The 11,177-nt window shown below is 36.8% G+C and overlaps 1 pseudogene; it reads left to right on the top strand.

The window, feature by feature from the left end:
• Window positions 1–246: 246 nt before the first annotated feature.
• On the top strand, window positions 247–933 carry LOC122201189 (annotated as a pseudogene).
• Window positions 934–11,177: the final 10,244 nt, after the last annotated feature.

The raw sequence follows: 11,177 nt of genomic DNA, 5'->3' as shown, positions 1-11,177 counted from the left end.
ACTTGGAAAAAGTTTCATTATGAGTCCAATTTCTTGTGCTTGTCATTCACGGTCTTGCTTGCCACTTCTGGCCCCAGTGTGTGAACATACTTAGCAAAAACATAAATAAAAATAAAAATAAAACGAAACAAAAAACCTCATACCAAAAACAAACCAAAACAAACAAAATAGCAAAAACAACAACAAAACACTATACGTGTAAAGGGCTTGAGATCATTGTATTTACCTATTTAGATACTAAGCAGTAGTAGGTCCAAAAAAGATCATGGGAGGAAGGCTCTTTCCTTTCCATGTGGTGGCAGCCATCTGCTCAAAGGTAAGCAGGACAGGCACTTACGCGTACCCCCAGGAGCTAAGGAGGAAGAAACAGTCCAGTGTAATGCGCTTTCTTCTCAGTTTGTGCTGCTGCCAGTACCTCCAGCTCTCTACACTCCACAGGAACCCCTGCCCAACCTGGCCTGATAAAGCACACAGACTGGGATACAAGGCCAAGGAAGGTTATGCCACATTTCAGATTCGTGAGCGACGAGGTGGCCCAGTTCCTAAGGGTGCTACCGTTGGCAAGCCTGTTCATCATGGTGTTAATCAGCTAGTTTGCCCGAAGCCTTCAGTCTGTTGCAAAGGAGTGAGCTGGATGCTGCTGTGGGGCTCTGAGAGTCTTGAATTCTTACTCAGTTGCAAAGATTCCACGCACAAACCCTTTGAGGTTATCCTCATTGATCCATTCCATAAAGCTCTCAGAAGAACTCCTGACACCCAGTGGATCACCAAACCAGTCCACAAGCACAGGGAGCTGTGAGGCCTGACATCCTCAGGCTCCTGCATGGCCTTGGAAAGGGTCATAAGTTCTACCACACTATTGGTGGTTCTCACTGCACAGCATGGAGAAGATGTAATAGTCTCCAGCTCCACTGTTACCGTCAATATAAGTAAAGTTTGTAAAAATCTTACCTGGTAAACAATTTAGGACAGTCAAAAATAAATAGATAATACACAATCATCACAATATCTAGCATTTGTATTGAGATTCACTGTTTACAATATGCTTCCAAAGCACATTTCTTAGTGGTTCTCAACCCTGGCTGTGCCGCAGAATTACTTATATGTGTTGTTAACATCACCAATACCTAGACTGCAGGCCAGCAGATTCTGATTCAGTAGATCAAAAATGGTATTTTTAAGCAGCTTCATGGATGATCTTAAATTGCAGTCAGGATGGAGAAGCATGGCTTCGTGTCATTTGTTTCTTCCACAGTGTTCCTGGGAAATAGGTTTTATTTATACTCCATGAACTTTCACTCCCTTATGCCTAGAATGATTTTCCTGAGGCACCTCCTTGGGGAACCCTCCCCTAACCACATCCTCTTCTCACCCAGTCTACCACACAGGCAGATCCAAATCACAGATGAGGATACTGAGCATACCACTGATTTGTCATTCTAATGTGCTGGGTTTTTTGTTTGTTTGTTTGTTTGTTTTGCTTTTAATTAATCACAGTACCTTATTCAGTTAGTCTCCTACTTACTTGTGAGCTCCTTAAGAGCATGGACTTCCTGGGACACCTGGGTGGCTCAGTCAGTTAAGCAGCTGACTCTTGATTTCAGCTCAGGTCACGACCTCATGGTTCATGAGATCAAGTCCCATGTCGGGCTCTGTGCTGACATCAAAGAACCTGCTTGGGATTCCCTCTCTCTCTACCTCTTTCTCTGCCCCTCCCCTGCTGTGCTCTCTCTCTAAAAATAAATAAATAAACATTAAAAAAATAAGCATGGACTTATTATGTATTTGCTCTTTTCTCCTAAGAATGCGTTATATTACTTGGACATGGTAGGATTAAAATTAATAATAACAATAATAATACATTATGCTTACTATGTGCCAGTTACCATCCCCTGCATTGTATAGATATGAATTGATTTAATCTTCATGCCAACTATATGACATAGATGAGGTAAGTATTGTTCTTATCCTCATTTTGCAGATAAGGAAACTGGAACACAAAGAAAGTTAGAAGCCTGAGGTCACATTGTCTGATCAATGGAGAAGCATTAATATCACGTCCGTATCACAGGATGAAGAAAATTCTTTTCACTTCACAGATGAGAAAATGGAAACTTTTCCTATCATACCAGCATGGACCATTTATACTGTGGTTTGGATATTTGTTCTTTATTACAATATCTGGAGTTTGGGGGATTCTTTCAGTTCAGTGTATCCTGTGTGTAATACTTCTACATTGTTCTATTATCTTTTAAATGGGGGAGAGAGAAGATACCAGCAGAACCACTGCAGTGCATGTACCTCCAGTTGAAGACAGACGATGTTAAGGAGCACTGCCAGCCATCTGTTGACATACTGATTTGCCACAGAAAAAAATGGGAGTGCATTTGTTCACACTTCCAGATTATTTAAAAATAAGGAGCAATGGGAGTTATTAAGTTGGGCAATCTGAGTTCTAAGTAGCATTTATACACTTTTTTTTCCTGGATGCCTTCCTTAAAATTAAATTTTTAATAACCTTTAAGCCTTGCAGCCTTGAGGGAATAATTTCTTTCACAGTAGTTCAAAGGTTTAATTTCACAGTAAAGCTTTTGAAATATGGTATTATCCCTTTTGTTCTAGAAAATTACTGTTTAAAAAAATCATATTTCAAAGTAATGATTATAATGAGAAAAAGATATGAGGCCCAACTTCAAAAGGAAAAAATGATAACCTCGCCTGTGATGTCCTCTAGTGAGCCTTTCCCTCGTGGATTCTAATTTGTAACAGTTCGAAAAATCTCTGGAATTGTGCAGTCTCTGCCTGGTAATACAGCCCAGGCTGTGGTCTCACAGTGAGGAGGGGTTGATATAGACATAACGGAAGCCATTAACTTTCTTATGTAAGTAAAATGCGGTATGTCTTCAGTCCTGCTGCGTGTGTGTTTTCTGTAATGCTATTTCCAAACAATGTTATCTTTGGAGTTCTAAAGCCATTTTGTGGACATTAGAGTTGCTTGGAGTTTAGAGCAGGCAGTGGGTACTGTGAAGCATAGCAGAGTCTGACAGGGAAAGAGGACGAGAACCATCTAATACAGAGCACCCAGTCTGGGTTTTACAAATGTTTTATCTTCTTTAATCCTCATAGTAGCTCTCTGAGATCAACAGTATTAGCCCCATTTTACTAATGTTAAGGCCTCCTATAAAAGGAAATACTCATCTGGTCTAATTAGTTTAAGAATCAAAGTCCTCACTGCAACTTTCATTCAGAGCTCCTTGGCCTATTTATCACTTTAAAAGAGTTTTTGTTTTTTTTGTTTTTTTGTTTTTTTTTTTTTTTGAGAGAGAGATTGTGTGTGTGTGTGTGTGTGTGCATGCGCACATGAGCAGGGGAGGGGCTAAGGGAGAGGGGGAGAGAGGGAGAGACGGAGAGAGAGAGAATGTCTCAAGCAGCTCAGCATGGAGCCTATCACAGGGCTTAATCCCACTACCTTGGGATCTTGACCTGAGTCTAAATCAAGAGTTGGATGCTACACCAACTGAGCCAACCAGATGCCCCAGGACTATTTGTTAAGTTGTAAATTCATAGACATGAAAAAGTTAATGAAGAAAGACTCATCGAATGAGAACTACATATGCAGAATACAATTAGAACCATAAGTATCCAAAATTTAAAAAAAAATACTACTGTTAGCTATTAAAGGACTGACACTAAAGGAAATGTTGGGTAGTAGGGACATGGGATGACATCTCAAAATACATGCATTTAATCTCTAGGGCTATAAAATCTGGGACAATTCACTGAAATCCTCTTAGCTTCAATTTCTGCATCTGAGAAATGGGCACAAAAGACATAAAATGTTTCCCTCAAGTGATAAAAAGGATATGGATGTGAGAAAGCTTTCTGAACTATTGACTCTCACGTTAATGCACCCATGGCCATTCACTCTGCAGCTCTGTGTATGCATGTGTATAATTATTGGTTTTTAGATGTTTCCAACTCGGTATTTATCATACTTCATGGCAATGATCTATTTAGATATTTTTCCCACAAACATACTCTATGATTTTTAGGGCAGAGATTGTATTTTGTTCATCATTATATTTATCACATATTATATACTCAGCCACCTGCTTAAAATTTAATACTACATTCCTATTTATGCATTCATACATTCATTCAATTAGCATTAATATCTACTAAATGCAAGATAATCAATAGAATGGAGTCAATTTAATCTAGGAGGTTTCACAAAATAATATATTGAATGAATTATGGAAGTATGGGCCATAGATAGTAATATAAATTTTATTCTTGTTATTCCCTCTGTGCCCTTTAAACTTCAGTAAACACAATAATAGTAGCTAACTTTTACTGAATGCATACTACTCACCATGCTGTATGATAAGTAACCTGCATGTGTTATCTCACCAATATCTCCCCCAAAATAAAAAGGTTAGTACTGAAGAAAGAAGGAAAGAAAGAAAGAAAGAAAGAGAAAGAAAGAGAAAGAAAGAAAGAAAGAAAGAAAGAAAGAGAAAAGAAAGAAAGAAAAGAAAAAGAAAGAAAGAAAGAAAGAAAGAAAGAAAGAAAGAAAGAAAGAAAGGAAAAGAAAGAAAGAAAGGAAAAGGAAAAAAGAAAGAAAAGAAAAGCACAGGCTGGGGGCGCCTAGATGGCTCAGTCAGTTAAGCATTTGACTTTGGCTCAGGTCATGATTTCATGGCTCCTGAGTTCTGGCCCTGCATCTGGCTCTTGCTGACAACACTGAGACTGGAGCCTGCTTCCGATTCTGTGTCTCCATCCTTCTCTGCCCCTCTGCTGCTCACACTTTCTCTCTCTCTCACACACAAAAATAAACATTTAAAAATTTAAAGAAAAGAAAAGAAAAGAGAAAAGAAAAGAAAAGAAAAGAAAAGAAAAGAAAAGAAAAGAAAAGAAAAAAGAAAACCACAGGCTGAAAATAGTGTCACTTAGACCAAGTTCCCAAACCAGGGCTTAATATCCAATCTAACTGCAGTTTCAACCTCCCCCAGAAATGTGACCTTAACCAGTCAGTCAGGAAATGTTTTGTTTTGTTTTTCATCAGCACCAATGAGTCTGTCACCTGGGTCCTCTCCATTTACCAAAGAAAGATGAGGTAATCTGCAAGATAAGACACCTTGCTTTTTCCCCTAGCAAACAGCCTCCTGGGGAACAATCCTTTTCTTGTGCTAATAACTTTCTTATTCCATGCTCTGTCTATAAAAATCTTCCATTTTGTGTAACTCCTCAGAGTGCCTCTCTACTTGCTAGGTGGGGTTTTGCCTAATTCATGAATCATTTAATAAAGTCAATTAGATCTTCAAATTTACTTGGGCAAATTTTGTTATTAAACAGTACTATCATTATAAATATGGAGGAAACTGAGGCTTTAATAGGTTAGGTAATTTGTTCAAGGTCACAGTAAATACTGAGGTCAAGATTCAAAACTAGGTCTTCCCGATTCGTTTATTCAACAAATCTTTATTGTACTCCTACTATGTGCCAGATGCTAGGCTACTTACTGGGGACTCAATGGTGAATAAGAACTCAGTGCTTACCTTTGTGTACTCATTGCCTAGCAGGAAAAGAAAGATTAAACATAGAAATATGTGATTATTATAATTATTTTAAGTTTCCTTTAAATGTTTAAACTGATACTTATAAAATCCACACTCAGAACCGTCTTCCTATATTCTAAATATACAGAGAAATTTTCTCCTTTCTGATAGGTACCTGATACAGACGGGCAGGTGGTGGTCTTTTATTCTCTCCAAGTTCAGAGTCATTTATCATAACTAATCTCCTGCTTAGTTATGATATTTTCAGCCAATAATTTAGATTTTCACGTTTACATTCAATTTTAAACACTATGGAACTATAATGCATCAACATAAATACATACATACATACATACTAAATATTTTTTAAATGTTGGATACATATTCTCTTAAGTAGCCAAAAGGTCCTGAGGTTGGTCTCTAAAAGGCACTTTTCAGGAATGAATTCCCTTCTGGTACTAGAACTAGGTCACATAGATTGATATATTTCATCTTTGTAGCACATTGACTTAATCTGTCCCATCATAATTCCTTTTCTCTGAACCAAGAGGCCCTGTTGGATAAATTTAAGCTTACGAGTAGAATAAGTTTCTGTGATCTGTATTAAAAGAATGGATGGTTATGGTAAAATTAAAAAAAAAAATGTATATTTGGTCTTTGTCTCTGGATCCTGGCAAGAGTTCCTAAAATCTTTGGAATTCTCTGAGTGCTAAGAGTTTCTTTTATCATCCATAACAGGTCCCTTTTGACCATATTAGAGTTTATGGTAATGAGGTAACTCTTGGTAGGCCCCTTGATAGCCTCAAGATGGGTTACAGAGGAACCAATCACACGATTAGAAGGTCAGAACTATCAGTTCCACCTGACCCCCAACCTCTGAGGAAGGGAGAAGGGTTGGAGATTGAATTCAGTCACCACTACCCAATGATTTAATCAATTGTGCCTATGTAATGAGACCGTTAAAACCTCTGAAACAATGAAGTTTGAAGGAGCTTACAGGTTGATGAATGGAGAGTTGTAAGAACTCCTAAATTTGTAGCAAGCTAGGCAGAGTGCAGGTAGCATAAGGACCCCATTTCCTGCTGACATCTAAAATATAGGCAGTCTTATGGAATTAAGCTCCCTTGGTTCTGCACTAACTCCAGGTTGTTAGTGTCAGAATTAAATTGCATTGTAGGACACCTAGTTGATATTAGAGAAGGGAGAACTGATTGATATTGGAAAGATATATTTCCATTGTTTTGAAGAAACACACAATAGTACTAAGGGTCTGACTTGGTTTTGCCAAAGGGCCATCACCTTAAATAGCTTCAGTTCTAGTTCTGGCATTTAGAATTTGTGTGACCTTGAACAGATTACCTAATTTCTTGAAGGTTCTGTTTCCCTATCCATAAAATGGAAACATTCATAACGGGATTGTTAGAAAGATTAAAATAGTAACTGTAAAAATAAGCTTTTTTTTCAATAGCTGACACCTAGTTAAGTATTTAGTCATTTTTAATCTCACTCCCTCTTCTTTTCCTTTCCCTCAAATTTAGTTCTAGAACAAACTATTTAAATAGCCCAGAAATCCAGTATGGTTCTATTTATACTTTTTACACTCCAGAAATTCCAGTATTTCTCTAACAATGGATGTCTTCTCTCAGGCAGTTTACAGCTGTGGATCAGACCATCTAGTAGGCAACATGTCCCAGTTTGGGGTTTGGGAAATATAGTTACCACTCCAGATTACATTGTGATTAAAATGCAGGAGACAGTGCAAGACAATACTGAATTCATTAACATTTACAACATATTAGCTATGGGATTATTTCCAGGGGCAAGAGCCAGGAAAAAAGGGGTTGAACATTTGCTTCTAATAGGAGGTAGAGGTACCTTTAAGGTTTAACCACTAAAGTTCTAACAAACCAGCTTCTCTGATAAGGCAGACCAGCCAGCCTCTGCGTGTTTTGCAATTTTCAATACACAGTTCCGCTTTCACACTTCAATAATTCATTTTCTAGCACTTAGAATCCAGAAACCTGCTCTCACTGATGTAGCTAAAATGTAAGGAACAGAGTTTAATAACCAACATCTCTACTTATCTCATCTCATTCTCCAGTAAATTGTATTGGAAAACATGTGTAAATAGTACCAAGCAAACAGAGCATTTATGGTCTCTTTAGAATGTGTTCTATTTGAATTCTAGATTTATAGAGGTAATAATTTTATAGAGGTAACAATTTTCCATAACAAAAATGCAAAACTTTCTAAAATGAAAATTCTAATACTATCATAGAATTGTAGAATCTTCAGACTTACATTCAAATAGAACAAACATACGTGGAGTATCCAATTTGTCCTCGTAGTATTCTGAAAGCTTTCAATCTCTGTGTGGCAGGTATTATCACTCTCATTTTACAGACAAAGCCCCTTAGAATACTAGAGGTTAAATTATTTTCCTATGGTTGGAGTAAAAATAGAGCTTGGAAAATCCAAATAGACTTGAATGCTTCTCATGTTCAAATATGAACAATCATTAGATATGTCAAATTAATAAAATAATCTAAAAAGGTCCTCCTTCCAATGATCTTAAATTTTAGAAAATAAAACAAATATCTCAGAGCATATGAGGTGCCCTTTAAGTGCATGGGTGTCATACATATTATCAGATATTTGTTTTTCAAAATTTATTTAGTGATATTTAGATACATTAAGCAACAATCACAATTCCGTTTGACTGGTGGCCAGCATGGCTCTAACCTAATCCAGATGGAACTACAGCTGGGTTAAGAAATTAAGACCATCATCAATATAAGCTTAAACTGTGAAGGCCACCAATATTTAAAAGGCCCATGACAAAACTTTCCTCAATGTGTCTCCAGTGACTTAAAGGTGATGTTAAGGTACATGGGCAATCTCATGAATATTAAGAATTTTGTTCATGATGTAGTAATAAATCATTACTTATTTGGTATTAAGGCAAATAACAATCGCAATCATAACAGCTAACAATGATTGAGCAATCTCTTTGTGCTAGACACTCCGATAGTTAATTTACATATTTTACATATTTTAACTCCAGATCTATATAAACATTGTTAACGTCTGCCACGGTCTAACAATTTTACGGATGAGGATACCAATGCTCAGAAAAGTCAAGATACTCCGCTAGCAAGGACCTGAGCTAGGATCCAAACTCAAGTATGTTGGACACCAAAGGCAGAGCTTCACTCCTCACTGCCACTGTTGAATATTTGAAAAGATTAGAGCAGGCTTTAATAAAGTAGTGTCATTCATCCCTAGCCAAACAGAGCTCTTCATCAGATGTCCAGCAGATTAAAAACCTAAAATATGGACTGTGACATCAATGGCATTCTGACCACCAGAGATTAATGCTTCCTTTTCATAATATGAAAAGTCAGCCACAGACTGCATTTTGTCAGCTCCCTTGAATCTAGAAATTGGTCTAAGTCCTGACCAAGTAATACTGATAGAAGAGATGTACAACATTTCTAGGCCTGGTCCAGCCTCCTGAGTGATGCTTCATCGTGTCTCTTTTCTTTATGCTAGTTTTCTATCAAACTCCAAGATGATCTTGGAAGCCAAATGTTGAAAGGGAAGAATCTCTTTTGGTTAGGTCCTTCAAGCACAGTAACTGTCCTTTATTCCTACCTTATACTGTCTGGTCTCTAGATGAATGAGAAATAACTTCTATTATATCAAACCACTAAGACTTGGGATTTTCTCTCTTGGAGTAGTTTGTGATAACTGATAAAGATTATTAGATATGCATAATAGTTCCAGTAATGTGGCCACTCAAATCTACAAACATCAAATTAGTCTTGTAGAAGAGCAAAATATTACAATAGCTTTAGTTCCATTTCACTTTTAGAGAAGAATTTTAACTTTGGTTAATGATGGAAGGAAAAAAAGAAGTGTTACTTTGGAATGCAGTACGGCTGCACCTTTGGCTGGTGCTTCACAGAACCACTAGTTTTAATAAGAAACCATTCATTTTCAGAGTCCTTGAGGCCAGAAGGCAGTAGAGTTTGTTTTAGTGGTTGGAGATGAAGTAAAATATCAAAAGAAATGATAAAATGTGATAATGACATTTCACTGTTTTCAGTTTAAAAAAACAGGAATATTTTGAGTAAAACTTAAAAAGTCAAAGTTAACTATACAGTTGAATCTTTCTCTTTTCTGTTTCTCTAACCACCTTGAATATAGATAAAAAATGTTGACCCTGATAAAAATATTGCCTACCATCTACTACAAACCTTTTATATTTTAAAAAAGTATTGCTACATACTCCACATATTCTTGTCACAATAATATTCAAAACAGCACCATAAAATAAGCCTTATCCATTTTATAGTTAGGGAAATCAATTCATAAAGATTACACAAAATGCTCATGGTCATATGGCAGACATGGATGGGAACCGGGGCACATCTGCTTAGTCATCCTCCTCTACCCACAATATTTCAGGCTTCCATCTCCAACAACCTGTCGGCTCTACTCTCTATTTTTGTCTGTGACTGTGTAAATGGTAAAACTAATATGATTATCAAGCTGCCCCCTACTTAGCCACTCTACAGAATCTGACTCTGCTGGAAATTCCCTCTTTTGGCTTACCCAGCACCATCATCTTGTTCCTTTCTTAACTCTGCCTAATCCTGGGCTTCCTTCCCTCCTGTCTGCCCTAAAAGACTTGATCTACTGCTCTCCTTACTGGTAAAATTTCAGTTTTCAGTTCCCCATGTGGTTCCTCAACACATGAAAAAATTTCCCCCAGTAGACTGTTGTTATGGAATTTATGTTCGGGGCTCATATATTCTTAGAGAAGAAACACGTTTTATTCTTTATGGAAGTCTGTATTTTATGTTGCATACTTATGCAAAGGACATGTTCTGTATAAATCTTACAAATGAAAATGTGAATATGAACATGCAAATCTGGTAACAACTGTGAATTGAGATATAAATAGAGGAGCAAATACATGAAACATTTCTTCAAGGCAGGAAAATAGATCAAGGGAGACAAAAAGATTTGCTTCAGTGCTTGGGACCTTGTTTTCTGCCAAAGTCAAAAAATATAAACAACAGTATTGACTTTGTAAGGTCAAAGTTACTGGGTTTTAAACAAAATGACTACAGTGGAAGGAATATTTTTTTTGATGTGCATCAAAAAAGAAAAAGAAAACATACCCCTCAGAATAAAAGCTGAAGCTTGTCAATCATTAGCATTTTAATCTTTAGACACATGAAACTATTTATAATTTAAAAGTATTCTGTAGGATTACAAGTAGAGGCAACAAGCATTTATCAAGACCTTACTATGTTTCAGGAATTTTACTAGATTAATCATCACAAAAGCTCTTTGAGGAGAATTATATATTTGTTTGTTTCAATTTAAAGTCCAAAAATGTGTGCCTGAGAAGTAGGTGATCTTCACAAAAGTCTTAAAGCTGGTGAGAGGTACGACCATGATTTAAAATTAAGTCTGTCTACAAATAAAAACTAAAGGAGTTCATGAACACTAAACCAGCCCCCCAAGAAATATTAAAGGGGATTATTTGAGTGAAAAGGAGAGGAGAGACCAAAGTAACAGTAAAAGGTAGGAAACACAAAATCAGTA

Source organism: Panthera leo, chromosome D1 (genome assembly GCF_018350215.1).
Source record: "Panthera leo isolate Ple1 chromosome D1, P.leo_Ple1_pat1.1, whole genome shotgun sequence".
Taxonomy (NCBI): domain Eukaryota; kingdom Metazoa; phylum Chordata; class Mammalia; order Carnivora; family Felidae; genus Panthera; species Panthera leo.
This window is presented reverse-complemented; position numbering and strand designations above follow the sequence as displayed.